General features: G+C 46.6%; 1 long non-coding RNA gene across 1 annotated transcript; it reads right to left on the minus strand.

Moving 5' to 3' along the window:
* Nucleotides 1–1,427: 1,427 nt before the first annotated feature.
* LOC307223133 lies at nt 1,428–22,188 on the minus strand. Its single transcript, XR_013841974.1, has 3 exons — nt 21,792–22,188; nt 13,419–13,519; nt 1,428–3,128 (listed from the first exon to the last, which is right to left on the minus strand). It is a non-coding gene; the product is annotated as an uncharacterized lncRNA (long non-coding RNA).
* Between the last annotated feature and the right edge of the window lie 5,257 nt (nt 22,189–27,445).

Genomic DNA, 27,445 nt, shown 5'->3' on the forward strand with positions numbered 1-27,445 from the left:
TCATCCTCTCCTCCCAAGACCATTCAAGCCAGAGGATGATTCTCAGTTTGGGGTCTGTTTGTTTTATTGCTCCCCATTCATTATGTTTGTGGGATTAGTGATGTGCTGCTTCTTAATTAGAATAATAGAATTGCAGAGTTAGAAGGATCATCTAGCCCAACCCCTGCAATGCAGGAATCACAGCTAACTAATCCCTGACATAGCAAAATACCACATAATCACCCAGAAAGGCTCCTTTTTGTCACTGGATCCAGGTCTGATTAGCCAGATCTCTAGGAAGGATAATAGTTCCCAGACACTGTTCTTGTTTAATGTACCCTGATCTGAAAAGAATTGACAACCAGTCCATAAAACCAAGTGGGAGATTTTTATGTGTAATAAAACCATGATGCTTTATAAATATCCCTCCCCTCCCAGAGACTTGGAAAACATTTTTATTTTATTTTTTGAAGCAAACATCCATGCCAGCTCACAAAGTCTAGAATCCATGCTAAGGCTGAAACAAAATATTCTTGCACCAAACTCAGATGTTTGCATCCCTCTAAAAAATAATGTTAGAAATTAAATGTATGGTTCTCAAATATTATAAAAAAGGGGAAGGCAGGAAATGACATCCAATTTTCTTACATAGCTGATAGCAATCTAGGTATGCAATAATCTGATGCTCATTCCAACAATCATTCCATCTCTAATAATACAATAATATTTAATAAGAAGTGCCTGCAAGAATCCTAGGCGCTCTGCAATTGCGTACAGAGGTTGATTGGGTTTAATTTGCTGCATGGATGAGAAGATTTTGATGCTTCTGAAGTCAAGTCAAAATCTGTATGGCTATTTGAGATTCCCTGATATTGAACCTAAAGATTTGGTTGTGGGAAAGGACGGATGAGTCATATTAAAAACTGATCAAATAAAGTCAGTCTTAATTGACTCAAACACTGATGTACTCTCTTTTTCAGCTCATATTAATAATAATAATAATAATAATAATAATTTATTATTTATACCCCGCCCATCTGGCTGAGCCTCCCCAGCCACCCTGGGCGGCTCCCAATCAGTGTTAAAAACAGTACAGCATTACATATTAAAAACTTCCCTGAACAGGGCTGCCTTAAGATGTCTTCTGAATGTCAGGTAATTCTTTATCTCTTTGACATCTGATGGGAGGGCGTTCCACAGGGCGGGCGCCACTACCGAGAAGGCCCTCTGTCTGGTTCCCTGTAGCCTCACTTCTCGCAATGAGGGAACCGCCAGAAGGCCCTCGGCGCTGGATCTCAGTGTCCGGGCTGAACGATGGGGGTGGAGATGCTCCTTCAGGTATACAGGACCGAGGTCGTTTAGGGCTTTAAAGGTCAGCACCAACACTTTGAATCGTGCTCGGAAACGTACTGGGAGCCAGTGCAGATCTCTCAGAACCGGTGTATTACAGACAACCATTATCCCCATGCAATAAATCCACAATTGTTTTCAGACATCCGTGGTGCACAACATCCCACAAGGCTTCTGTAAAACAATGGTATTCAATTGTGGGGAAGATCACATTTCCTCAGCACTGAAAACAGAAATATTTTGTGGCTGGGAAAATGGGATTATCTCGCCACCCCCATGAGTGTGTCCATTGTTACTGTCTGCATGCTGTAGGCTGTGGTCGCAGAATCCTATTGGCTAGTGCCAGTAACATTGCTAGTGGAGAGCAATTCCCTGCTAGTGAAGAACAGTTCTCCCAGCTATGCCTGAACCATTTTGTGGCCTTTTTAAAACATTAAAAAAACACTAGCTTAAATAAAGCTCTAACAAGAAGGATTCAATCTTCCCTTGAGGCAGGGTCAGCCAATGCGGTCCCCTCCCATATTATGTTGGACTACGACTCCCATCATCCCTGACCATTGGCCATGCTGATTGGGGCTGATGTGAGCTGGAGATCAACAACATTGGGAGGGCACCATGTTGACTACCCCTGCCTTAGGGAATGTAGTATTCCCACTTTCCTCACTCTTGTGGAATTTCATGTGTGAAGAGAAACAACAAAATGGTGGCCACAAATATTATTGTATTGGTCCCTTACAAATGGGATGGTAAGATGCTGCCAGTTCTTCTTGCTATTATGTCACTGCCAGTGCCGATCTTAGGGCTTCTATACTCCTAGTGGAGAAACACTACTCCCCCTTCTCCTCACACACCAAAGTGCCAGGTCCTGTTGAAGCACATTTCCCAATGTATTATTGGTGGCACAGAGGAGCTCAACCACACAAGAAGATGCCTTATATGGATTCAGACCACTGGCCCATCTGGCTCAATATTGTCTGCACTGACTGGCAGAGGCTCTCCAGCACTTCAGGCAGGGTTCTCTCTCAGCCATACCTGGAGATACCTGGGGTGTGTGTGTGTGTCAGACTAGGAACCTTCTGCATGCAAGACAAATGCTCTACCACTGAGCTATGGCCTACCCATTCCACAACAGAAAGGGACTGGTGATCTTGCTACACTCAAATCAACCAGGGCTCTAGACCAAGGCAGGCTTGCGGTAATTTGGCTGGACTGACTGATACCACTAAGGAAAGGCTTGATACAAGCAGGGACTTTGGAGGCAGGGGGCCACCACCTGCAAGACCTTTCCTCTCCTTCCAGCTCTCCAACCCCATCCATTGGAGCAGCTCTTCTTCTCCAGATGCCATTGGCCCAGCTCATTTCTCAACAGGCCCTCCTCGCCGGCTGCCAGTTTTTAACAGTGCAATGGTCCCAACAGTGAGGTATATGTAGATCCATTCATAATTTTTTCATAAACCCAGGCAAAGGAAGGAGGAAAGGGAAATGGAGGATGGCTTAGGGAAACCCAGAGGCACAGATGAGTTCCTGAGCAAGCTGTTCACAGCACCGGGCTCTTTAGTGGCATCTTCACATTCCAGGTCCCTCTGGCCCCACCGCGGGCGACCAAATCCCAGACCATCTGGCTCAGCAGTTGTGCGGAGAGTCTTCACCTTCCTGCCTGGTGTCTCTCGACAGCGCCTTCCCCGTGGGGGTAGGAGGCGTGATAATAATGTCTGGGACTTTCAGGCGCTTGTCAGCCATGACAGGAATGTCCCCGCTGCCGCCGCCGCCACCACCTCTGTTGACGTGTGTTTTAAAGCCTGAGGGAACAAGAGGGAGAGAAAGAGAGAGAGGGAGGGAGGGAGAGAGAGAATTTACCTTTCTCTCAGAGGTGGCAACCTCTGACGTTCATTGTTCCTCAGAGGAAGTTGGGCGTGTGTGTTTTATGTCACAGAGAGGAGTTGGCCCTTCTCAGATAGTGCGTGACTGTTGTATTTCGACAGGAACGCTATTCTGCAGAATGGGGCAGCCACACGAAAAACCCTGCTGCGAGTTAGTGCAAAGCAGGCTTCTGATATTGTGGGAACTTGCAAGAGAAACTCCCACAGGCAACTGTGATCTACTGGGCGTATATGGGATAGGCAGATTGGCAGTGCAAATTCCACAAACAGGGTGTTATATGCTGGAAGTAATTTGCCCCAATAATAATAATAATAATAATAATAATAATAATAATAATAATAATTTATTATTTATACCCCGCCCATCTGGCTGGGCCTCCCCAGCCACTCTGGGCGGCTTCCATAAAAACCAAAAATACACTAAAATATCACAGATTAAAAACTTCCCTGAACAGGGCTGCCTTAAGATGTCTTCTGAATGTCAGGTAGTTGTTTATCGCTTTGACATCTGCTGGAAGGGCGTTCCACAGTGCGGGGGCCACTACCGAGAAGGCCCTCTGCCTGGTTCCCTGTAGCTTTGCTTCTCGCAATGAGGGAACCGCCAGAAGGCCCTCGGCGCTGGACCTCAGCGTCTGGGCAGAATGATGGGGGTGGAGACGCTCCTTCAGGTATACTGGACCGAGGCCGTTTAGGGCTTTAAAGGTCAGCACCAACACTTTGAATTGTGCTCGGAAACATACTGGGAGCCAGTGTAGGTCTTTCAAGACCGGTGTTATATGGTCTCGGCGGCCGCTCCCAGTCACCAGTCTAGCCGCCGCATTCTGGATTAGTTGTAGTTTCCGAGTCACCTTCAAAGGTAGCCCCACGTAGAGTGCATTGCAGTAATCCAAGCAGCCTAGCCACTGCATTTGCTACCAGCTGCAGCCTCTGGACCAACTCCAAGGGTAGCCCCACACAGAGCGCATTGCAGTAATCCAGCCATGAGGTTACCAATGCATGGGCAATTGTGGTCAAGCTATCCCATTCCAGGAATGACCATAGCTGTCTTACCAACTGAAAGAAGTAAGTAAGTGGATAATAAGCTTCCCGCACCTCTGTTAATTCTCTGTTGGCTATGTGACATTGCCTTCCCACACTTTCCACTCCTTCAGTCTGGATTTCCTCATACGAGGGATACTCTTGAAAGGAGAGGGGTATGAGAAAATGTGGGAAGGCAGAGAACGTCATACAGATAGTAGGCAATTAATGAAGAGACAGGAAGCGCTGACCCTACACGTTAAAACAGTACACCTGAGCCCTTGGTGGCAGACCCCGATAAAGATTTTAGGAAACATTTACTTCCAAAGCTTGCACTTTCCAGCCGTATAGGAACACACCCACTCCATACATTTAAACCACATTTAAAGACATATGGCCTCCCCACCGCAAAGAATCCTGGGAACTGTAGTTTGGTAAAGGTGCTAGGAGCTGAAGCTCTGAGAGGGGATATTTGGGTGGAAGCTGTGACTTTTAAAGCATTATAAATGAGCTTTCAATGTATGGCATGGATCTGACTTTGCATGCAGAAGGTCCCAGGTTCAATCCCTGGTGTCTCCAGGGAGAGCTGGGGAAAGATTCTGTCTGAAACCCTGGATGTCCACTGCCAGTCAATGTAGACAGTACTGAGTAGGATGGACCAATGGTCTGACTCAGAATAAAGCAGCTTCCTATTAAGGCCAGCCCTGGTTATATGGTTGTTTAATTTTGCTTTTCAGGGCCAGATTAAGACCTTTGGAGGCCCTAAGCACTGGAAATACGATGGTGCCCTTTAAATGTAATCCAAAATAAAAACAATACCAAACTTTTAGTATTATTTGCTATGCTTGTATACACCTAGAATTTACGTGCGTCCTGAAATGTACATGCATGTATGTCATGTGCAGCATGTGACAGGATCAGGTTCCCTTGCATTATTTTGATCTACCTTGGTAGAACACCCCCTGGTTTAGGTGGGGGTAAGTAATGAAAGTAGAAGAGGAAAATGGGGGAAATAGTGTGGGGTGCAGTGTAAGGAAGTCTAACAAATACAGTATCTGATTGTTCTCCTGATGACTATTTCAAGGCTTGTTGAACTCAAAGGTAATATTTTAGAAACCTCTTTTTTGTGCCCCTGCTTTTGCTTGTGCTCTATAAGCATATATTTAGTTTGCCTATTGATTAATCCAGCACTGACTGTCACCACAGTATGCATCCATTGTTGGTGTGTCAGGTCAGATCTGCCCCTCTGCAGCTGTAGCTGAATGTGTTCTGTTCCTGAGGATGCTGGCAGGTCTTCTGTTCCCTAATGCTTCAAGACTGATCACCTCCCTCGCCCTTCTAATGATGGGCCATATGGTGAAAGCATGCTTCGATACACCAGGTTTGCCGTCAACTGACACAGTGCCATCACCATGGTAAAGAAGATCCTGGGTTATATTTAGTTTGTTGTGCGGCGCTGAATACAAATGACGCTTCCGAAGAAGAAGCTGCCCTCCAAAGAAGAAGAAGAGAAGACTGATAAACTGGTGCTTTCCTTCCTTCTCAGACCCCTTCCCTACCAAATTGCCTAAAACTAGCAAAGTTTGCAGCCAAAAATGTTGCAAGGTCGCCCTCTGGTGGGAATTGGAGAGACACATATGGGATGCATGCTGTAATCTGCCAGCAAAGCAGACATTCGTGACGATTTGTGCTCATGAGGGTATCGGGGTGATTATACATACACAATCCTGCTTTCAATGCCTGTGTATGATTTGGCTAAGTTTTATTTTATTTATTTAACAAGATTTATGTACAGATCGATTGTAATAAAACCTCTGATTCACAAGGAACATTAAAACTATCAGTAAAAACAGTTTAAAAGAATTAAAAGCATTTAATAATAATTAAAAGTAAAAGTGGGTTGGTGCCAGGGGTTTGGGCCTGTGGGTTTCCTTAAGGCAGTCTTCCCTTTCTCCAGATGCTTCAAGATCTGCAGGAGTTCGTTCCTGCGCAGGCCTACTTAGAAGACAGTCCCACAAGGCTCAGTATAGGACTTACTTAAAAGGTAAAGGGACCCCTGACCATTAGGTCCAGTCGTGACCGACTCTGGGGTTGCGGTGCTCATCTCGCCAGTGTACAGCTTCCGGGTCATGTGGCCAGCATGACTAAGCCACTTCTGGTGAACTAGAGCAGCGCATGGAAACGCCATTTACCTTCGCGCCGGAGCGGTACCTATTTATCTACTTGCACTTTGACGTGCTTTCAAACTGCTAGGTTGGCAGGAGCAGGGACCGAGCAGCAGCAGCTCACCCCGTCGTGGGGATTCGAACCGCTGACCTTCTGATCGGCAAGTCCTAGGCTCTGTGGTTTAACCCACAGCGCCATCCAAGTCCCAGGACTTACTTATTCCGAAGCAAATGTGTCTAAAATTATGCATGGCGTATAGAAAGCAGATTGGGGAAAGAACCCTCTCATAATACAGTGGTATCTCGGGTTACATACGCTTCAGGTTACATACGTTTCAGGTTACAGACTCCGCTAAACCAGAAATAGTGCTTCAGGTTAAGAACTTTGCTTCAGGATAAGAACAGAAATCGTGCTCCGGTGGCGCGGCAGCAGCAGGAGGCCCCATTAGCTAAAGTGGTGCTTCAGGTTAAGAACAGTTTCAGGTTAAGAACGGACCTCCGGAACGAATTAAGTACTTAACCTGAGGTACCACTTTACTAGAACTCTGGACCAGCCAATAAAGCCGAATGCTGGAAGATTCAAGAGGGCCAAAATAAAGCACTTATTCGCAGAGCAGCACATAGTTAAACTATGGAACTCAGTTGCACAAGAAACTGTGATGGCCACCAACCTGAATGGCTGTAAAAGATGGAGGCAAAGGATATCAGTAGCTACTAATCACAATGGCTGTGCTCTTCCTCCACTGTCTAAGTCAGGGTGTCCCTGCATAGCACTTGCTGTGAACTGCAGGTGGGGAAAGCGCAGTTGCCCTCATGCGCTGCTCACAGACTTCCCAGAAGAGGCATCTGGTTGGCTGCTGAGAACAGGATGCTGGAGTAGATGGACCCTTCACCTGATCCAGCAGGGCTGTTAAGTTCTTATGTCCATTAACCACTCTCTACGCTGGCTGCCCATGGGAATGCCAACCAAGTAATGAATGGGATCTGCATGAAAGCAGTGGATGTGCTTTTTGCTCCAGCCCCATCCATCTCAATGGCGCTCATGCTAGGCTGCCTCTAGTCTAGCCAAAGCCTTCCTTCTCACCTCTCCTCCCTCCCTGCTTGCCATTCAACGGCATTTAGGTGAAACAGGCTCAGTAGGGCTTTGCATGCAAAGCCGCTCGACTCATCTGTTATTAATGATGATGGAACAGGCCTCGCTCTTTGGGAATCAATAAGGGCCTCTCGGCCCAGCTGCTGGATGGACCTGCATTAAGGGCTGCAGCTCATCACCAAGAGAGTTGCGATTTACAAATGCATTTCCAGATGGGAGTGCATTGCTATTCATAAAGGGCTTGGCCCCAGCCATGTGGAGCTCAGCGTCTTCTTCTCAAGGCTGTGAGGCTGCTGTTTCAGGAGGAAGCACAGCCCCATCCGGAACAGGCTGGCATCCCCGAAACGTCAGATCCCTTAGCCAACTTATCCTCTGGAGTAAGCTTCAGTTTGCTTGCCCTCGTCCAGTCCAAAACTGACAGCAGAGACCTGCTAAGAATATTAACTGGGTGTTGTTGTTTTTTCCAGGTTTGGATGATAGAAACAAGAGATTGAGGAAAGAGAAAGAAAGCTGAGCAGTAGTGCAGTGGTCCAGAGCTGCAGGACCATTACTATTTCTGCAGCAGGATACTAGTAGGGTCCCTGTCTACAGCATCCTAGAGCCACCCATTCAGCATGGAAGTCAATGAGAGGAAGGTTTCTCAACCTTTGTGCTGACTGGAGCCAATCAGAGTGAAAGGAGGTGAACCAGCCACAGAGGATTGGCTCCTAGAGCCACTCTGGAGAAGGAGCATGGGAGAAACAGCAAGGAGGAATTGTTCTGTAGGCTCCAAAGCTAAGCATTTAGGAACACTGAAAACACGAGGTGCTTCTGTTTTAAGAGAATGGTGCGCAAGTTCTGTCACATGCAGTGGAACTTCATGGCAAACACAACTCAAGACACAACTTAAGATGATAGTGAAACACTCCAAATCATTTGCCCATGAACATGCTCAGAATATAGGAGATTTAGCTCGGTGCTACTCAAAGTCATGGTCCATGGACCAGTACAAGTCCATGAGCCATCAATTGTTACTCCCCAACAACTCCACCACAGCCCAGGTTGAGTGGTACCCTTCAGGGCCAACTATGGTAACAGTTCCTGGCACACTGGGGGCGGGGAGGGTAGGAATTGCTGGTCCAACGCTTCAAATAGCTTGAGAAGCATGGATATAGCGGAAAGGCAACACACAGAGATCTGCATTGATCATTGCCATGCATTCCTAATTATCACTATTGTATAAGGTTCTTGTATAATCTTTGGAGAGCCACAACTGTTCAGGAGAATGGCTGCACTTCAGAACTTGCCACCACACTAATGGAGTTGGGTGTCGCCTCCACATATTGGTGAATTTAACCGTCCCCACACCAAATCCCCAGATGACCACCTCATGTAACAAACTGAATCCTGATAAGACAGAAGTACTTTTTGTAACAAACTGCAGTTCCCAGGATTCTTTAGGGGAATCCATGGCTTTTTAAAGTGGGGGTGGGATTCTGTGCACCCAGGATGCCACATTAGCAGTCTCTGGGATAGCACACACAGAGAGAAAGAGAGATGGCTGAATGAAATTGAAACTGTGGGCCTTTCTCCCTCATAATTCTTATGAACTTACCCTAATTCAGCCTTGCTGTATGGAGTCCACACTAAGAACTAAAGTAGAGCAAAGATTTTTGAAGGGGTTATATGGCGCGGGGAGGGAACTCAGGTTCAAATCTCCACCTGGTCATATTTTCCCATCAGCTAATCTTGGGTCTCCAAGCTGAGGCTCCAATACTTTGGCCACCTCATGAGAAGAGAAGACTCCCTGGAAAAGCCCCTGATGTTGGGAAAGATGGAGGGCACAAGGAGAAGGGGACAACAGAGGACGAGATGGTTGGATAGTGTTCTCGAAGCTACCAGCATGAGTTTGATCAAACTGCGGGAGGCAGTGGAGGACAGAAGTGCCTGGTGTGCTCTGGTCCATGGGGTCACGAAGAGTCGGACACAACTAAACGACTAAACAACATCAAATCTTGGGTCAGTCCTACTCTTTCAGTGTAACCCGCCTCACAGGGTTGCAGTGAGGATAAAAGAGGATCCATGTGTGCTGCCCCAGACCTACCTGAAGGAAAGACAGAGGTGAAATGGTAGAAATAAAGAGGACAGGTATGTGTGTGTGTGGGGGGGTTATATCTAAGGTCTTTTTTCAAGTGACCCATGTGGCGTCACTTGAAAGTGACTGTGAACATTCCACGGGGGTGGAAAGGAGCATTTCAAGGAGGGCATTTGGGAATTCACTGAAGCAGCTGAAAACTTTGGCTCATGAGCTGGGAAGAGATGATGAGGCCTTGTGTGAGCCATATATCCAAGGCACTGTGTCTGACACAAGGGAAGCATTTGAACATATATTATTTATATCCAGTACACTTCTGACGCCCTCGCCCCCACCGTTTCCTTGCAAAGAATTGTGTGGAGGCTTCTGCCTGGTTCCCAGGGGGTCTTCTGTGGAAGTGGCTTTTATGAGACCTTCGTAACATCAGCTGCAGCTGCTGCTGCTGCAAAACGGCATCTCTGTATCTCTCGCTGGGCCTTTCACGTCTTTCCTTCCCAGGAGATGCAAAAGTGCAAAAAGGGCAGAAAAGGGCAAGCGACGTGATCAGGTTTAGAAAAATGGGGAGTAAAGGAGGAGGGGGAACATCACCAGTGGTGCCAGTAGGGGCTGGGTTGCCCAACCAGTAGGGAGAGCCAAAACCCACGATAGGCAGAGCCAACGCATTCTAGTTTTGCCCCCACCCTCAACCTCCTCCTCCTCCTTCCTGCTGAGTTGTACAAGGGGCAACGCTGAGACTAAGGAGGAGGGGCAGCAGCCCAGGAAGATTGTAAGTGAGAAGGCAAGCGGATGGGGGCTGGTTGAGGATAGGTTGGGGTCTTGCCAGAAGCATCCTTGCTGGGCTGAGCAACAGCTTCTCTCTGCATGATATACTGTACGCTGCATTTGTTTAATCTGCAATAGCCCTGTCCTAAACTCTTTTAAAAAGCAACCAATTGTTTGCTCTTTGGCTAGCAGGGGTCCAGAATATACCTCAGCAGATGCCTTGTGTGAAATGGTAGGCTGCATACCACTTAGTGTTCATGCATACAAATTTACAAGTACATGCACTGATGCATCAGAATGCACCTGCCACACCCTGCATTTAGGACCAAAGGCCTGGAGGAGGTGGCCGAGCCCTGAACAGCAAAATCCCCAGCAACTTATACTCGCTTTAATTTTCAGAAGATGCCCCTCAGAGGCAAAAGAAAAACCAGGTGCAAAATGGGAATGTTAGTTGACCAGGTTCAGGGACCAGGAAATAGGAAATGGAGTGTAGGGTCTGCTAGTCTGAAATTCAACTGGCGTAGCTCTCCCCAGCTGCTGCCTGCTCACAGTTTCAGAAGTGCCACCTGTCTGCTGCACTGCTTTTGGAAGCACAGGAGCAATTGCCAAAGAGGTGGCATTCCCTTGGGGCGGACAAGGGTTCCTGCAGGCCATTTGTGGCTTTGACTAGCTGGGCCAGAGCAGCCACAGCCTATTAACCTGAATGTCAGCCCAAAGAGTGAATGAATAATCCATGGCTCCAAAGTGTCAGAGGGGGTGCATTTCCCTCCCCTTCTCACTGGGAGATTGCTTTCAAGATGCGCTCCCCAGCACTGCTACCTGAGGGAGCTGGCCCAGCCCCACACTGTGTGAGGAGCCCCCCGGGGAAGGAAAGGCAGCAGGTGCTCAGGCCTTTGGCTTGGCATTAAAGCTGACAGCCCATGCTGGCATCGGGGCCAAGCAGCAGTAAAAGCTAATGGGTGATGCAATATTTAGCACTTGCCCCGATTACCCAGTGAGAGAACAGAGCACACTGAAAATAAAATAAAAGCCAAGGCTGATTTGTGAGAATGGTGCTTTCCCCAGCTTGGGACAGAGAGCATCTTCATGGATAGAAGAACGTCTATAACAGCTGGCTTCATCCTGACAACCCTTAGCAGGTTTTATGACCCCCCCAAGGGTTGTTGAAATGGGGCACGCATAGTGCTCTGTGCATGTCTGGTGAGTAGGGATGCCAGGGAATGCCATGGAAATCGGAAACAGAAGCAGAAATTGCCAACGTTTACTTATTTGTCCCATGTCTGTGATGGGAACCAATCTTGCAGTATTTGCTGTTGTCGTTGCCTTCAAATGATATGAAATTGATTATGGCCTCATTCCCATTTAAATTGAAATGAATGGTGCAGAAATAACTGTGCCATTTGTTTACATGTAAGTAACGGGACTTGTACATGTATGGGACGCAGGTGGCGCTGTGGGTTAAAGCCTCAGCGCCTAGGACTTGCCAGAGCAGCGATGTCACGCTGGCCACGTGACCCGGAAGTGTCTCCGGACAGCGCTGGCCCCTGGCCTCTTAAGTGAGATGGGCGCACAACCCCAGAGTCTGTCAAGACTGGCCCGTACGGGCAGGGGTACCTTTACCTTTACCTTTAACGGGACTTGTGGAAATAATATGGTGGACAGCTTCTGAATTTGGTGGATGTGGAACTGCAGCAGAACAGAAGCAGCACCGCTTGTGATGAAGACAGGTTGGAATGGAAATCGCTGCCTTCTTACAACCCTACTAGCAAGTAGCAATTAGGGGTTACTGACTGTAGCGTGTGCATTAGCCAAACAGAAAGCAGAATTTTGCTACTCTCCTGCCTTTGCACCGCAGCATAAATCCAGGCCAGTGGAACGAAACTGGGACAACCCATGTAGTGCACAGACACACACACCCCGCCCTATTTCCCTCCCATCTGCAATTGACTGCTGCCAATTGTTCGCTTCCACCTTGCTTCTCGGATGAGTAAGTGGGCCCAGTGGCTCCTGCCAAGTTTGGTTTTAACTAGATGGGGTGGCGGTGGCAGAATACACTGTAGGCGGCTTCTGGAGTTCCTTCCAAATGTCCTGGGTTATTGCAGTCATAAAGTTCTCTTCTCAGATTGCCTGTCCTTAGTCAAGGCTGCTGAGATGGCACGTGCCTGTTTTCTGGGAAGAAGGGAGGCAGGAAGGAAGTCTGGTCCAACTCAGAACCTTCTCTTTTAGAGACCTGATCCATTAGATCAAGGAATGGTCCTCCAAAAGATGCTGGACTCCAGCAGGGCCAATGGCCAGGGATGATAGGAGTTGTAGTCCAGCAAGATCTGAACATCTATGTTCAAAAGCTTCCAGGTTCAATCCCTGGCATCTCCAGATAGGGCTGTGAAAGACTCTTGCCTGAAACCCTGGAAGAGATCTCAGTAGTGACTCAATCCTGAGCTAGAGATGAACTAATGGTCAGTGCAAGGTGGCTGCTTCATATACACATGTGGGAAACTTGTAGTATTTGGATGACAATGTATGTTGTTCCAAGTGATAAGAATTCACACTTCCCCTCGGATTTCTTTCAAACCAGTTACACTTCGAGGGCAGATCCATACAGAGCACACCCAATGCACATTTTAAACATTTGACTTCCTCCATAGAATCCTGGCAACAGACATTTATTAAGGTCATTGGGAATTGTAGGTCTGTTGGGAGGAAACTACAGTTCTCAAGGGTCTTTTCGGGATGCTTGTGCCTTAAATGTGTGCTGGACGTGCTTTAAATGTATGGTGTGGATCTGTCCTAAAAGTGTAACTTTAAATGTGGTGTGGATAGCATCAAGCTGTTTATAGGCTGCTGAATATTATTCCATCTTTCTGGAAAAAAAAAAACCCTTTGAAAATAATCATGGTCCCATGAGCACAGCAACGCCCCCCCCCCCCCATAGATCCATGGAGTTGTGGGTTTAGGCAGAGTGTGGAGAAGCTTGGTTCCCTCCAGATGTTGATGGTTTACAACTTCCACCTTCACTGAGCACTGGCCAACAACATCTGGGGAGCCACAGGTTTCCCATCCCTGAGTGAGGATAAAGGAGACATCACATGGCTTCTTACCTTTCAGGCAGGAGAGACTAAGTCCCATGATTTCATCCTTTTAGCATGTGGGATGGATTAAAGACACAAATTTCCACATCTGCTCCTTTGCCTCATTAGTGCTAGAGAGTCGAGAAAGAAAAAAATATTTTTTAAAAAAAGATAGGAAAGAAATATTGCTTCATTCAGAACATAGTTTGTTCACACTTAGCTCCAGAAAACCATCAATGGATGCCATGGCATTGTATTAACCTAGCTAGATTCATTCCAATTTATATAGGAACTTTTATCCTGGATGGAACTTTAGCACATTATATCTATTACTGCCCCATGAGTTTGCTCTCACCTGCATTCTGCCCCAGTTAGAAAGATTTCTAAATTTAAGTGGCAGGTGTGCAGTTTGCATCATTCCACCCCTTTCATTTATAGCAGGAGGTAGGAGACCTTTTGTAGCCCCAATGCCTAACTGTCTATGGTTATTGATGTACCCTGTAAAAAAGTATAAAAATAACCTTGGTATGATTGCATCCTGATAGCATTTTATGCTGTGATTTAATCAGACATGCCTACCTTCTTGTGCCCAACCATAATGTGCAAAAAAGGAGATGCTAACTGAAAAACTGCTGCAATGCCTGGAAATGACAAAAGGCAGACTGCTAATGCATTGGTGCAATTTTGGAAACAAGATCAGGAAATCTGGAGCCTCCCACAGAGAAATCTTTTTAAGCTTCCCTCTTTATTTCTTTGATAGGGTTTGGCCTCCTCTTGTTACTTGTTCCTACTTTCTGGCAATACAGCTGTTCCCTGAGCAGCAAACATAAAGACCATAAGCAGAATAATAATACTGTTATTTACATATACACCTTGGTTTTTAGAGTTGAAGGTAGTATAAAATTCAGGCCACCTTGGGATGAACACACACTCCTGTAGAGGCAATGTGGTCAAAGGATACATTTCAGCACATAGCCTGCCCCATCCTGAAGCCTCTGGGCAATTTAATTTTTAAGGCAACTAAAAATATGTAATTAAAGCTTCTAACCTTTAGCCAGCTTCATTCTCCTCCTCCTAGCACATGGTGGGATGTGTGGCAGTCATTTAGCATGCTCAGTAGTCAAGCTTGTTCAGGCATCTTAGTGGGGAAGGGCTGTAACAGAGTGGCAGAGCATCTTCTTCACATGCAGAAGGCCCTGGTTTCAATCCCTGACATCTCCAGGTAGGACTAGGTAAGACTCCCTGTTTGAAACCCTGGAGTGTTGTGGGCCAGGGGGCAGCTTCACCTGCTGAACAGCAGCTTGAACTGGGAGAAGGCCAAGTGATTCCACCTGCACCTGACCGGCTTTAGATCACAGAGCAGAAGGCACCAATGAGAACCAGCTGCCTCCCAACTTCTTAAGCCAAGCTCTCAACAACAGTAAAATGCTGGAAATAATGGCTGTAGTTCTTGTCCCTTACTTTGCTGCTGCCTGCTCTCCCTCTGGATTCCCTGACCTGTGAACTGGACCCTTGGCTCTGTGATCATGTGAATTTCCTGACCTTGGACTGTCTTGACTTTGTATGTGGATTCTGCTCTCAGGCAAGCATTCCTTGGAGACTCCTAGCCCCTACTTGTTTGGCAACAGGACTCAAATGGGGCTATAGCATGGAGAGCCACCACCGGTCAGTGTAGAACTCCCCCCGCTTTCCCTTTTAAGGGGATGGAGAGAGAGGAGAACCCCACAGTCCTTTGCAAGTCTTGCAAAAGCCCTTAGAAGTCTCTTTCCCTCCATCTTTAAGATCACAGCAAGACTGAGCTTAGAAGGGAAGATGGGACAACCAGGTGTTAAGGGGGGGGGGGGCAAACAGGATGTGATGTCTTAATGCCATCATGCTACTGGCATGTGGTTAGTCCTACCCACCTGTCAAACTTGGCCTGTGAGGCAGATCCTGATGATGATCTGACCTGTGGAGCCAAAAAGGTTCCACACTTGTGGTATACTGTGCTGGATGGACCTATTAGCCCAACTTGGTGTAAGACGTTTACCTATATTCCCAAGTGTTCTGGCAGGCACAGAAATTGCAGTTCATTCCATGCTTTGACAAGCTGTTGCATGCCTCTACTGTCGGACGCAATACGCTTCTGAATACCAGTTGCTGGAAACTGCAGGAGGGGAGCGTGTTGTTGCGCTCAGGTCCTGCTTGTGAGCTTCCCCCAGACACCTGTGAGGACCCAGTTACAGACTCAATGGGCCACTGGCCAGATCCAGCAGGGCTCTCCTTAGGTACTTGTAGGAGAAGGGGCTCCAATCCTTTCCTCTTTCAAGGTGAATGAGCGTGGGTAGCTTGGACATCATCTGCAGGGGATGCATTGTGTAGCTGTATTGTACCTACACCACTCACAACACAGAATCTAAAAGCCTAAGGTAAAGGACCCCTGACCGTTAGGTCCAGTCGTGGCTGACTCTGGAGTTGCGGCGCTCATCTTGCTTTACTGGCCAAGGGAGCTGGCGAACCAGAGCAGCGCATGGAAACGCCGTTTACCTTTCCGCCAGAGTGGTACCTATTTATCTACTTGCACTTTGACGTGCTTTCGACCTGCTAGGTTGGCAGGAGCAGGGACTGAGCAACGGGAGCTCACCCCATTGTGGGGATTCGAACCGCCGACTATCTGATCGGCAAGCCCTAGGCTCAGTGGTTTAATGGAAGGTTGCCTGCTAGCCATTGTGACTACTAACCCTTGATAGACTTACCCTCTTCCATGAATCCGTTTAATCCTCTCAAAAAGCCATCTTATAGCACCAAGCTGTGAAGGGAGTCCAAGGCCTTGATCTTTGTAGAAGACACTTCTTAAAAAATAATAATGCTGGACTTTTCATAAAAAGGAGGAGAGGTTGACTGCATTTGAGAAACCCTTCTTTACATTACAGTATTAAGGATTTGATTGCAGAGTGCAAAAAAGTGGTGGGGAAAACAGCCACTGGATAACTAGGGGCTCCTGACTCACTTCTGCCAACTTAACATCCCTAACAATAGCTAATAGATAGACAGCACTCACTGATGTTTGAGCTGAGACAGTGCAATTCAACAAAAGGTAGACTAGTCTCTGATGAAATTCAGCCCATTTGTTTTCATAGCCATTGTCTAACCCACCCCGCTGTGACTCTATTGCCAGTTCAATCCCAGCTGAATGTTGAGCAGGGCTTTGGCCCGGCGTAATCTCTGCAAGGTTCAATCTAGCAGAACATTTTCCACGTCTGTTATCTTTATTGGATGGTATAGTAAGGAGAACTTGTGTCAATATCAGAAGGTTTAGCTCTATGACTAACAGATGCAGGTTTGCATTTAATCATTAACTTCTGATTAGCTGCTATCATGCTGGCATTGGGCATCACCTCAACCAATTATAAAAAGTGGCTTTTATTTGATATGCAACTTGATGTTCTTTCCTCATGAAAAGGGGTGGAAACTGACATCGTGCTCCTCATACTTTAGAGCCCCCAGGTAGAGCTGGCAAGGGGCACCGGATGTAATTGACTCAGGGTTCATATATCCTGGAATATGAACCCATCTCCACACAAAGGAAAGATTCCAGAGTTTTTCAGGGCAACCTGTTCTGGTAGTTTGATAGCCTTACATTGTTATGGTGGCCTCAAGTCAAATGACATGCTGAACATGTGAAATTATTTTTGTTTTATTTATTCAAGCTAATCTTACACCCAGATATATTCCCAAGAATTAACATCACATTGTCAGTGAAAAGACCAATCTTCAGTTGTTCTGAACCACACTTAATATCTGTTATCTCTGGCTGCCCTAACCTCTTTTTTGGGAGGAAGGGCAGAATATTTAGTAATAAGTAAATAAAGCCTTATACCCCAGCTTGACCACTAAGATCAGGGGTGGGGAACGTCTGACTTCTGTGGGCCTGACAGGTCATTTCCCCCCAAACTATGACCACCTGCCCATCAGCTGACATCACTGGTGATAGCAACTGATTGGCAGGAAGAGAGGATTTAATCCTGCATTGCCTGTGTGATCCTGTTCCCAGCAGGATGTAATCCCTTGAGGTCACAAAAATTAAATCATTCTCTGGGTATGGATTCTTATGTAGCCAACTGGCACCATCCACACATAAAATGAGGTTTCACCAGGTTTTTTGAGGGATGCTAAAAATTTGCAGAAGTAAAATCTCTAGAGGCGGGGAAAATAACAACGCCTACAGGGGGAACCCTCCACAAAACAGCTTAATGTTTTCTAGGTATGAAATGCTGACTGAGGAGGATGGACAGAGTAATTCAGGTAAAGGACGAGGCTGGCTAGTCAGAATCCTGGACAGGATCTCTCCACAGTGAGACATTTTGTTTCAGGTCCCACTTATTTTGTCTTCTAATTTGTTTTAGCGGATGGTGAATGTGATTATATTGTGGTTCCACTTAAGGGTGTTCCATCCCGCTTTCAGCAAACAACATTAAATTTGTCAAAGTAAAATCTCTGCACTCCCCTATCCCCTATCCCTGAAAAATCAACCCTCAGTTCCAGGAAGAGAGAGCATATTTATGTAGGGACCATGTGACAATCAGTATTGTAATAGTGAGAGCTTCCTCAACCTTGGCCCTCCAGAAGTTTTTTGGCCTACAACTCCCATGATCCCTAGCTAGCAGGACCAGTGGTTAGGGATGATGGGAATTGTAGTCTCAAAACATCTGGAGGGCCGAGGTTCAGGAAACCTGGAATAGTGTATCCAGTCCCCACTCATGTTCCGACATGAAGAGAAAGTTGGACCTGCTATGCCAGTTCTGAAGAGGACATACAGAACTGGGTGTGAATACATCTAAGGACATCATGGTCTTTGCACCAGTTTTCTTCTTAAAAACTTTCCCTGCACAATAATTTCCAGAAATCTTTGCCACCACCCTCCAGCTCTTTGTGTCTTTTCTTAGGACAAGTGTCCCTCTTGTCCAATGACCAACTCAGTCTTGCCATCAATATCAACAGATTAATGGTTAGTGATGGGCCAACACCCACCCTTTTGGAGAGGAACTGAAAATCAGACAAATTACAAAGCGGTTGGCCCATGAGAAAGAAAGAGAGAAAGATTATTTCCAAAGACATCATGAAGATGGAACAAGACCATGCTCTCAATTGTATCCTTGCTTTCTAAAATCCCATTCAGTCCTGGTCCACTCACTGCCTGTGTAAGAAAGCAAACAACTTTTTGGCTTGGCAAGGCTACCCAAAATCAATGAGGCTACATAAAACAACTGTGAATATCAATAGTCTCGTTTTTAACCACTTAATTTTCTGAAAGGGCAGATCCACAAACATTCTTATCTCATAAAAGAGACCAGAAAATGAGGGGACGGAGGAGACTTTGAAAAGCTACCGGAAATATTTGTCCATTGATAATATCCTAGAAGCAACTGCTGTTCATACAGGGAACCTCTCCTCTCTGCAAGCCCATTGAAACAAGCAGGACATAGGTAAGAGCAATACATCATGTCTGTTACACATTTCTGGCTTATAAATGGTGCTTAAAAGGATAAGATTCTGGTATATAGTTCCTTTTCCACATATATGCCCCCTCCCCTGCAACCCTGAATTGATTTACAACCCTAAGTGAGCTTATATTCCAGCACAGTAACTTTGGGTAGTATCCAACTAAGTTTTACTCAGACAACCCACTGGGATGTAAGTGCCTATGAGATGTGGTTTACTGGATCTGTTCTGAGAAGAACTTAGTTGAATACAGTCATTTGTACCTATTAGCGGGTGTGGTAACAGCAGTAAATCCCTGGTCCAAAGTGCAACCCTGCCATTAGCTCACAGCATACACACCAAACATTCAAAGCACCCTTACAGAGGGACAACCCCCTGGGAACTGTAGTTTGTTATGGGTGCTGGGATTTGTAGTTCATCCCTCACAGAACCACAATTCCCATGATTCTTTGTGGTGAGATGTGCTTTAAAGGCAGGTTATGCGGACAGAGGTGGACTTACGCAAGGTCTTTTTTTATTTTTCTCCATCGCCTTCACATCTCCTCCCCTTCAAGCTGCATTATGGGAATAATTGCCCACCCTGCAGAGTTGTTGTAATTATGAAAACAGGTTCATTGTTTGTTTAAAAAGGGTTGTATCCAAGGAGTGTAGACCCAATGAAATTAATGGAACTAAATTACTCTTGATTTTGATGAGTTTACTCTGAGTAGAACTTATCTGGTGATAACCCCAAAGATTAAAAAGATCTATATAATAATAATAATAATAATAATAATAATAATAATTTATTATTTGTACCCCGCCCATCTGGCTGGGTCTCCCCAGCCACTCTGGGTGGCTTCCATAAAAACCAAAAATACACTAAAATATCACAGATTAAAAACTTCCCTGAACAGGGCTGCCTTAAGATGTCTTCTGAATGTCAGGTAGTTATTTATTGCTTTGACATCTGATGGGAGGGCGTTCCACAGGGCAGGCGCCACGACCGAGAAGGCCCTCTGCCTGGTTCCCTGTAGCTTTGCTTCTCGCAATGAGGGAACCACCAGAAGGCCCTCGGCACTGGACCTCAGCGTCCGGGCAGAACGATGGAGGTGGAGACGCTCCTTCAGGTATACTGGGCCGAGGCCGTTTAGGGCTTTAAAGGTCAACACCAGCACTTTGAATTGTGCTCGGAAACGTACTGGGAGCCAATGTAGGTCTTTCAAGACCGGTGTTATGTGGTCTCGGCGGCCGCCCCCAGTCACCAGTCTAGCTGCCGCATTCTGGATTAGTTGTAGTTTCCGAGTCACCTTCAAAGGTAGCCCCACGTAGAGTGCATTGCAGTAGTCCAAGCGGGAGATAACTAGAGCATGCACCACTCTGGCGAGACAGTCCGCAGGCAGGTAGGGTCTCAGCCTGCATACCAGGTGGAGTTGGTAGACAGCTGCCCTGGATACAGAATTGACCTGCGCCTCCATGGACAGCTGTGAGTCCAAAATGGCTCCCAGGCTGTGCACCTGGTCCTTCAGGGGCACAGTTACCCTATTCAGGATCAGGATCTACATCAATAGCTGCAGAAAATACCACATTTACACCAATCATGATCCCAAATCTGGACAAAGAAGGTGAGTTTTCAAATCGTGCTTGAACATACCTAAAATGTTCTGATTTCACCTGGGATGGAGTTTCATAAGTGGTGTACTATCACTGAGAATGGCCCCCTCACTGCCACCAGGTTAGAGCCTTGGGATAATGTGTGAAAAGTGCTTTGAACCCCATAAAGTGCTGCATATAACCACAATCCTAACACTAATTAGCATCCCATGCATATTAAACCAAACTCATTTGTTTGAGTGCCACCACCAATCCACATGGAGCCTTCCACACACAAGAGGGAAGCATCAGAAGAGAGCACAAAGGTTTGCAGAAGAATATCCCCCCCAAAAGAATATATTTAGGGAGAAAGCACCTCTATACAAATCAGTGAGAACTGAGTATACTCATTGGTCTTCCTGAATGTCTGTTAGGGTAAAAGACTGGGACTGGAGATGGAATGGAGTATTGTGTAAAAGGGGCCTTGTTGGCTGGCTGGCACCCAGAACAAGAGCAAACGTTCTTCTGCAGGTTCCACATGGGAAGCTGCCTTATAAAGGGTGAACACTGGTATATGGTGCCCTGCATTGTCTTTGCTGACTGGCTGAGGATTTCCAGGGTTTCAGGCAGGAGACATTCCCAACTCTACCTAGAGATGCCAGGGATTGAACCTCAGACCTTCTGCATGTCTAGCAGATGCTCTGCCACTGAGCTATGCCATTAAGAGAAGGTAAGATTCTAGTCCTCATTGATCTGAACAGGAACATAGGAAGCTGTGTCCTATCGAGCCAGACCATTGGTCCTTCTCACTCATTATGAGTGACAGAGGGGTTGAACTTAGAATCTTTTGCATGCAAAGCAGATGCTCTGACCCTGAGCAACAGCCTTTCCAGTTGCAACGATAATAACAATATGTGATGATGATGATGATCGTGGTCACAAAGGAGCCACGAAAACGCGACGGGCAGGACCCCACACGAATTCAGAACAAAAACCAAGGCAAAGTTCTTGAAGCTGAGAGGGCAGCCCCTCAGTCTTGCAGCCTCCCTGGTTTCCTGATCAGAACCCACAGCCTTAGCTTCCAGGCTGAATCCAAGACTCAAGCGGCTCCTAAAGAGGGCAGGTGGTGGTGGTACTGAGCCAGGGAGAAACAGCAGCAGCAGCAGCAGCAGCAGCAGCAGCCGCAGCAGCAGGATTAACTCTCCCATCCAAGTTTTAGAAAGGGCTTTTATCCTTTTCCACCCAGCCCTGAAACCAAACCAGCAAGCATGAAAATAACAGAAGGAGGGAGAGCGCCCCAGGGAGGGGCAGGAGCTTCCTCCTCGAGATTCTTGGGGGGCAGCAACTCACCAGCTCTGCAGGCAGCCGCCGCCTTCCCCTCCAGTGGCCCCAGCCCAGCCTGGGTGGCCGCCGCCGGCATCCCAGCCCCGGCTCTGCTGCTGCTGCTGCTGCTTCTCCCAGTTGCAGCGGCTGACATCGCTGCCAGCCCAGCGAGAGGGAGATGATTGCAGCTGGCAGGAGTCGGAGGCAGGACCAGGGCGATTTACATATTGCTGTCTCGGGGACCACCTCCAGCTCTTGGCCGGGCCAGCAGAGAGAGGGAGGGAGGGGCGGAGGCTACAAGGCAGTGTGCCCCCTCCTCGCCTTTCCACCCCTCCCTCTCTCCAGCCTCATCTCAGCAGCTGCCGCAATGCCTGGCCAAAGGGCTTCTCCCTTTGCTGGTCTCTGCCAAGAGCTGCGGGAGGATGGCTAACTTGCTGGTGCATCCCGAGATATATAATAACATACAGAGCTGGCGAGAGAAGGCAAAGCAAGCTGAGGATGGGAGGGATGCGGAGGTGGGCGTGGAGAGACCCAGCTGGCACCACCAGGCAGGCGAATGCGCCCAAGAAACCTGGGCACACACCATATACTTAAAGCACTTTCCTCTCCAAGAATCCTGGGAGTTACAGTTAACCTTTAGTGGAGCTACAATTCCCAGAACCCTTAAGAGGCTACAGTTCCCATGATTAATTGTGGGAACTCAATATGGCCACTGATGTGATTGGCTTTAAAAAAAAGGATTGGACAAATTCACAGAGGATTAGGCTTTAGATCTCTGCTAGTTGACTGTGCGCTGCTTCCAGTCTGCTTCTGAACACCAGTTGCTGAAAACCACAGGAGAGGAGAGTTCTGTTGGGCTCAGGTCCTGTTTGTGGGACATCTGATTGGCCCCTGTGAGAACAGGATGCTGGACTAGCTGGCCATTTTCTTCTTATGTTCTTGTGAGTAAGGGAAAATGTGCTTTGAATATGTGGTGTGTACATGGCCCTTGACCACTGAAGTCACTTGGGCTGTCCTGGAAGGTGAGTTCATTTGCTGGAGTGCCCACCTAGGCCATGGGTGGGGGAATTTTTTTGGTCCAGTCGGTCAGATCTTTATCTTTCCCCCCATTTCAGCTGATGAAAAGAGAGAGCTTAGTATTGCTTTCTGCAGGGCCCCAGTGCACCAGAGACTTCCTGCAGAGAACTTTCTTGGGCACCCAACCCAAGCAGGATTGAATGCCTCATCCATCAGCTGATGTGCTTGGGAGTTCAATCCTGTTAACCAGCTACATGATCCGGCCAAGTGCCTACCTGACGCACACCTGACATCACATATGGTGTTGGGGGTGGGGCAGGAAGGTGCCCATTGTTTGTGGGACAGAGCTTGCCAGCCAAATGAGGGTCAGATTTGGCCCACATGACAGAATTGCAGTCCAAAGCATTGGTGGGCACCGGATTAGTTACTCCATTTGCATTTTCCCCACAGTAATGTAGGAAATGTATAGCTGAAAGGTCACAGCTCAGTGGTAGAGCATCTGCTTTGCATGCAAAAGGTCTCTGGTTCAATTCCTGGAATCTCCAGCCAGGGTTGGGAAAGACCTCCCTGCCTGAAACCCTAGAGAGCTGCTGCCAGTCAGTGTAGACAGTACTGGACTAGATGGAGTGACCAATGGTGCAGCTCAGTATAAGGCAGCTTCCTTTAATCCTGCACAGGCTCGCTTTCTTTGCTAGTCATTGTAATTGAAAAGAGGCTATTGGTCAACCCAGCTTAGTACTGTTTACTGCAGGAGTAGGGAACCTGCAGCCCTCCAGATGTTTCTGGGTTCCAAGTCCCATCATCCCTGGCCATTGGTCATGCTATCTGGGTCTGATGGGCATTGTAGTCCCAACAACATCTGGAGAGTCAGAAGTTCCCCCATCCTCAATCTGCTATGACTGGCAGTGACTCTCTAGGCAGGAAAAAAAAATTCTTTCCCATTCTCTGTTACCAGATCCTTTTCACTGAAGATGCCAGGCGCTGAACATGAGACCATCTGCATGTATAGCAGCTGCTCCATCACTGAGCTGTGTCCTAAAAAAAAATGTATATGTGGATATCTGGGTCCTTTACGAGATGGAATTTTGGGCATTTGACTTTCTGCATATGCTCTGCCACTGAACTGCCCCATGCGCCACAATAGTGTTCACTATTACTCCATAGGCTCTGTGGCTGAGAATTCATGCACTAAATGGCAGCTCAGATCAATATTTATTTTTTTTTCTTTTCTTTTCTGGGTACAGAAGTTCTGCATGGCAGCTGTTTTGGAGAGGGTCTCACAATATACCAGGCCATTCTGTTACTGGCCTTCAGGTAGCCACCATGGAACAAGGAAACTGCGAAGGGAAACTCCAGTGTGATACAGCTGAATTGCTGCTTATCCAAAAGTTACATTCTGTTTGTTTGGGTCTGAAGAGAGACCCAGCTAAGAGTAGAACCCATTGAAATTAATGGACCTAACTTAATCATGCACATTAATTTCAAGGGGTCTATTCTGAGTAAAATGTAGCTGAATGGTTTCCTGTTCCATTCCGCTGGAATTTAATTTGAACTTTTACATCCCCGCTCTTTACATCTATGCATATGACTTGAGACCCAGGGGAGGGTCTTCTCTGTGGTGGCCCCTACACTGTAGGACTCTCTGCTTGCAGAGGTGCATCTGACACATTCATTTGATAGTTTTCACTGCATTTTTGAAGACTTGCCTCTTTCCCCTGGCTTTTGACAGTTGTTTTGTGGGACACACCTCATTTGTTTAATTGCACTGTTCTGGTTATTATAAGTTTTACTCTTTTTTGCAATTGTGATTGTTTAATGTTTTTTTCAAATAACTCTCTGCCCTGGGACCTTATGGCAAATAACTGAGGATCACACTCCATGGATGTGACGGTCCATGGCAGGCAGGGCCTTTTTTGGTGGTGGCTCCCCTATGTGACATGCTCTTCCCCTTGAGACTTACACCAGTGGCTCGGTTCTAACCTTTAGGAAGCAAATTCTTCACTGGGCTTGTGAGGACTAAGTTTATTTTAGCCATGCCATCCAAAGAAGCTAAACTTTGATCAGGACAGATAAAAGTACATACCTTATTCACACTGTGAATAGTTAAACTACAGAATTCACTATCACAGGATGGATGCTTTTAAAAAGAGGATTAGAGAAATGCATTGAGGATAAGGCTATCAACAGCTACAAGCCATGATGGCTGTGTCCTACTTCCAGTGTCGGAGGGAGTATGGCTCTGAATATCAGCAGGTGGGGAACATGAGCAGGACAGTGCTATTGCACTCATACTCCGCTCGCTGGCTTCCCAGAGACATCTAGTTTGCCCCTGTGAGAACAGGATGTTGAACTAGGTGGGTCTTTGACTTGGTCCAGCTGGGCTCTTACTATGTTCTAATCTTTACCTTATTTTAAAGTGGCATTTTATTATTGTAATGTGGGTTTTGCATGGAGTTTACTGTAGTCAGCAATTGCTTTGGAGATCCAAAAGCAGGTGGAAAGGAAGCACAGGGTTCTGCGGGATAGTGGTAACATTTATTTAATCATTCCCCCAATGATCAGTAAAAAGAATCTGGTAACTTTTAATACGTTGAATAAACACAGGCGTGCTAGGAAAGAGCTTTGTTTTACAAAGGCAAGGCTGGTTCTTTCCCCAGGTTTTTGATATGGGGCAGCTTTAGGCCTTTGAATGAATACACAGAAGCCACTCCACCGTCACTCTGTAATGACAGCAAGCTGGAATGGTCCTGCTCAGATAATTAGGAACATTAGATGCCCTTAAAGCTCACAAAAATATGGTTGCTATGTAAGACCTACTCTGGTCCCTTGTGGCTCTGAACAGGTGCGTGACAGAAGAGAAATGTCAGCAGGCAAAACTTTCCACTGTTACTGCATCTTGGTGGCAGGGGAGCCTCAGCTGTTACACGCACCCTGCCTCACATGTACCTGGGATCCCTGCCAGAAAGAAACGGCAGCAGCTCCTAAACAAAAAGACATCCTAGTGAGTGAGCTTCAGATCCCCAAGATATGACTAAATAAAGCAAAACACAAATACTTGAGTGTCTGGGGGGTATGGCCTCCTCCTCCTCCATCATCCTTATCAAGCCAAAGCATTTCCCAGGAAATCAACACATTCCTCGTCTCTGGGGTAATGCAGAGGCTGGAGTCTGAATGATTCATTGAGTTTGCAAAGGCTGCGTGCCTGGGCATATTCTGTTCAATTAATCAGTGGACGACCACAGCTTTTTACAAACTAGCATTATGGGGGAGAGTGGATCAATGATGCATTACGACTTTCCTAATGAGTTCCTGGGTCTTCGCAAGTGCTGGGACTTCAGTTGGATTTGAAGGCCGCTCCTACGGATTTTGGGAAAGTGCCTTGATCTATTCACTCACTGCCACTGTGATTGTTCACCTGGATGGGCCATAAATTAGTGGCTATAGCATTTTGTGTGCTGTCCCAGACAACTCCAGATAAGATAGGGAAAGACTCCTGTCTGAAAACTTAATCGAGAGACACTGCCAGTCTGATTAGACCAAAGCTGGGGAACCTTTTTTTTCAGCTCGAGGGCCATATTTCCTGCTGAGCAACTTTTGAGGGGTCATATAGCAGTGGTTGGCAGTGCCAGGGGCAAAAATGGGAAGAGCAATGAATGTAAATTTTACCTTAATAAATATTTAAGATCCCTTTCCACCTCCATCCCCCAGCTGGGAAAACCTTACACTGAAGACAGCATAATACCTTTTATATTGTTCAACTGTAGGCCTGCATTTTAATCATTGTTGTAAGCTGTTCTGAGCAATGCAAATGAAAGGGCAGGTTATAAATCTTTCAAATAAATAATAAGAATCCAGAAGTCAGATGATGCTTTTCTTTCAGAAGCCATTAGCAGAGCACGCAATGCTGCTTTCATGTGCCCAGGTGATTATAAAGCCCACATATCTGGGAAGGAAGCAGTGTAGCAAACTTTGGAAGCCAGTATTTCAGTGCACTTAGTGGGAACCCCTGCGAGCAGAAAATAAAGGTAATGCTAACAGGGTTTGAAAAGCAGAGAGAAGAGGCAACCTGCATTATGCCTTTGACTCTATTGGCCCATCACGCCTTCTGCTCTTTTCTGAGCAATCAACCTAAACATGAGTATCAGCAAAGCTGTTAGTTAAATGCAAGCCAAGCAATATCTCCATCTGTAGAATGTTTTCCAATTGACAATAAAATGCAAGTTGCCACTACAATAAAATCTCCTCTATGCACTGCACTCAACACACACTCATCATTTGGCATCATCAGAGGACTTCAGATCATTACACAAAGAGGGAGGGTGGGCCCAGACAACTGCATGCCAGGCCAAGGTTTAGGGCGAAATGAAGGCTGTTTCCTGAGAGCAGAAATTTTAAAAGTGGCAACCTCAGATAACGATGCATTCATATTCTGGGCTCTGTTCTGCCTTCTACCTTCCAAAGCAGTACAGTCTAGATTTCAGAACCAGGAGAATTCCTCCATGCTACAACAACTAGGTGTTAAATTTAGCTCTAGTAACAGTTGTCACATTGGGTGTGGGGAACCTGTAGCCCTTTGGTTGCTGTTAAGATTCCCATCAGCCCCAGTCTGAATAGCTACATCTGGACTACATACTCGAAATCACAAATCATTACAAAAGCCATAC

This window comes from Podarcis cretensis (genome assembly GCF_951804945.1).
Source record: "Podarcis cretensis genome assembly, chromosome: 8".
NCBI classification, from domain to species: domain Eukaryota; kingdom Metazoa; phylum Chordata; class Lepidosauria; order Squamata; family Lacertidae; genus Podarcis; species Podarcis cretensis.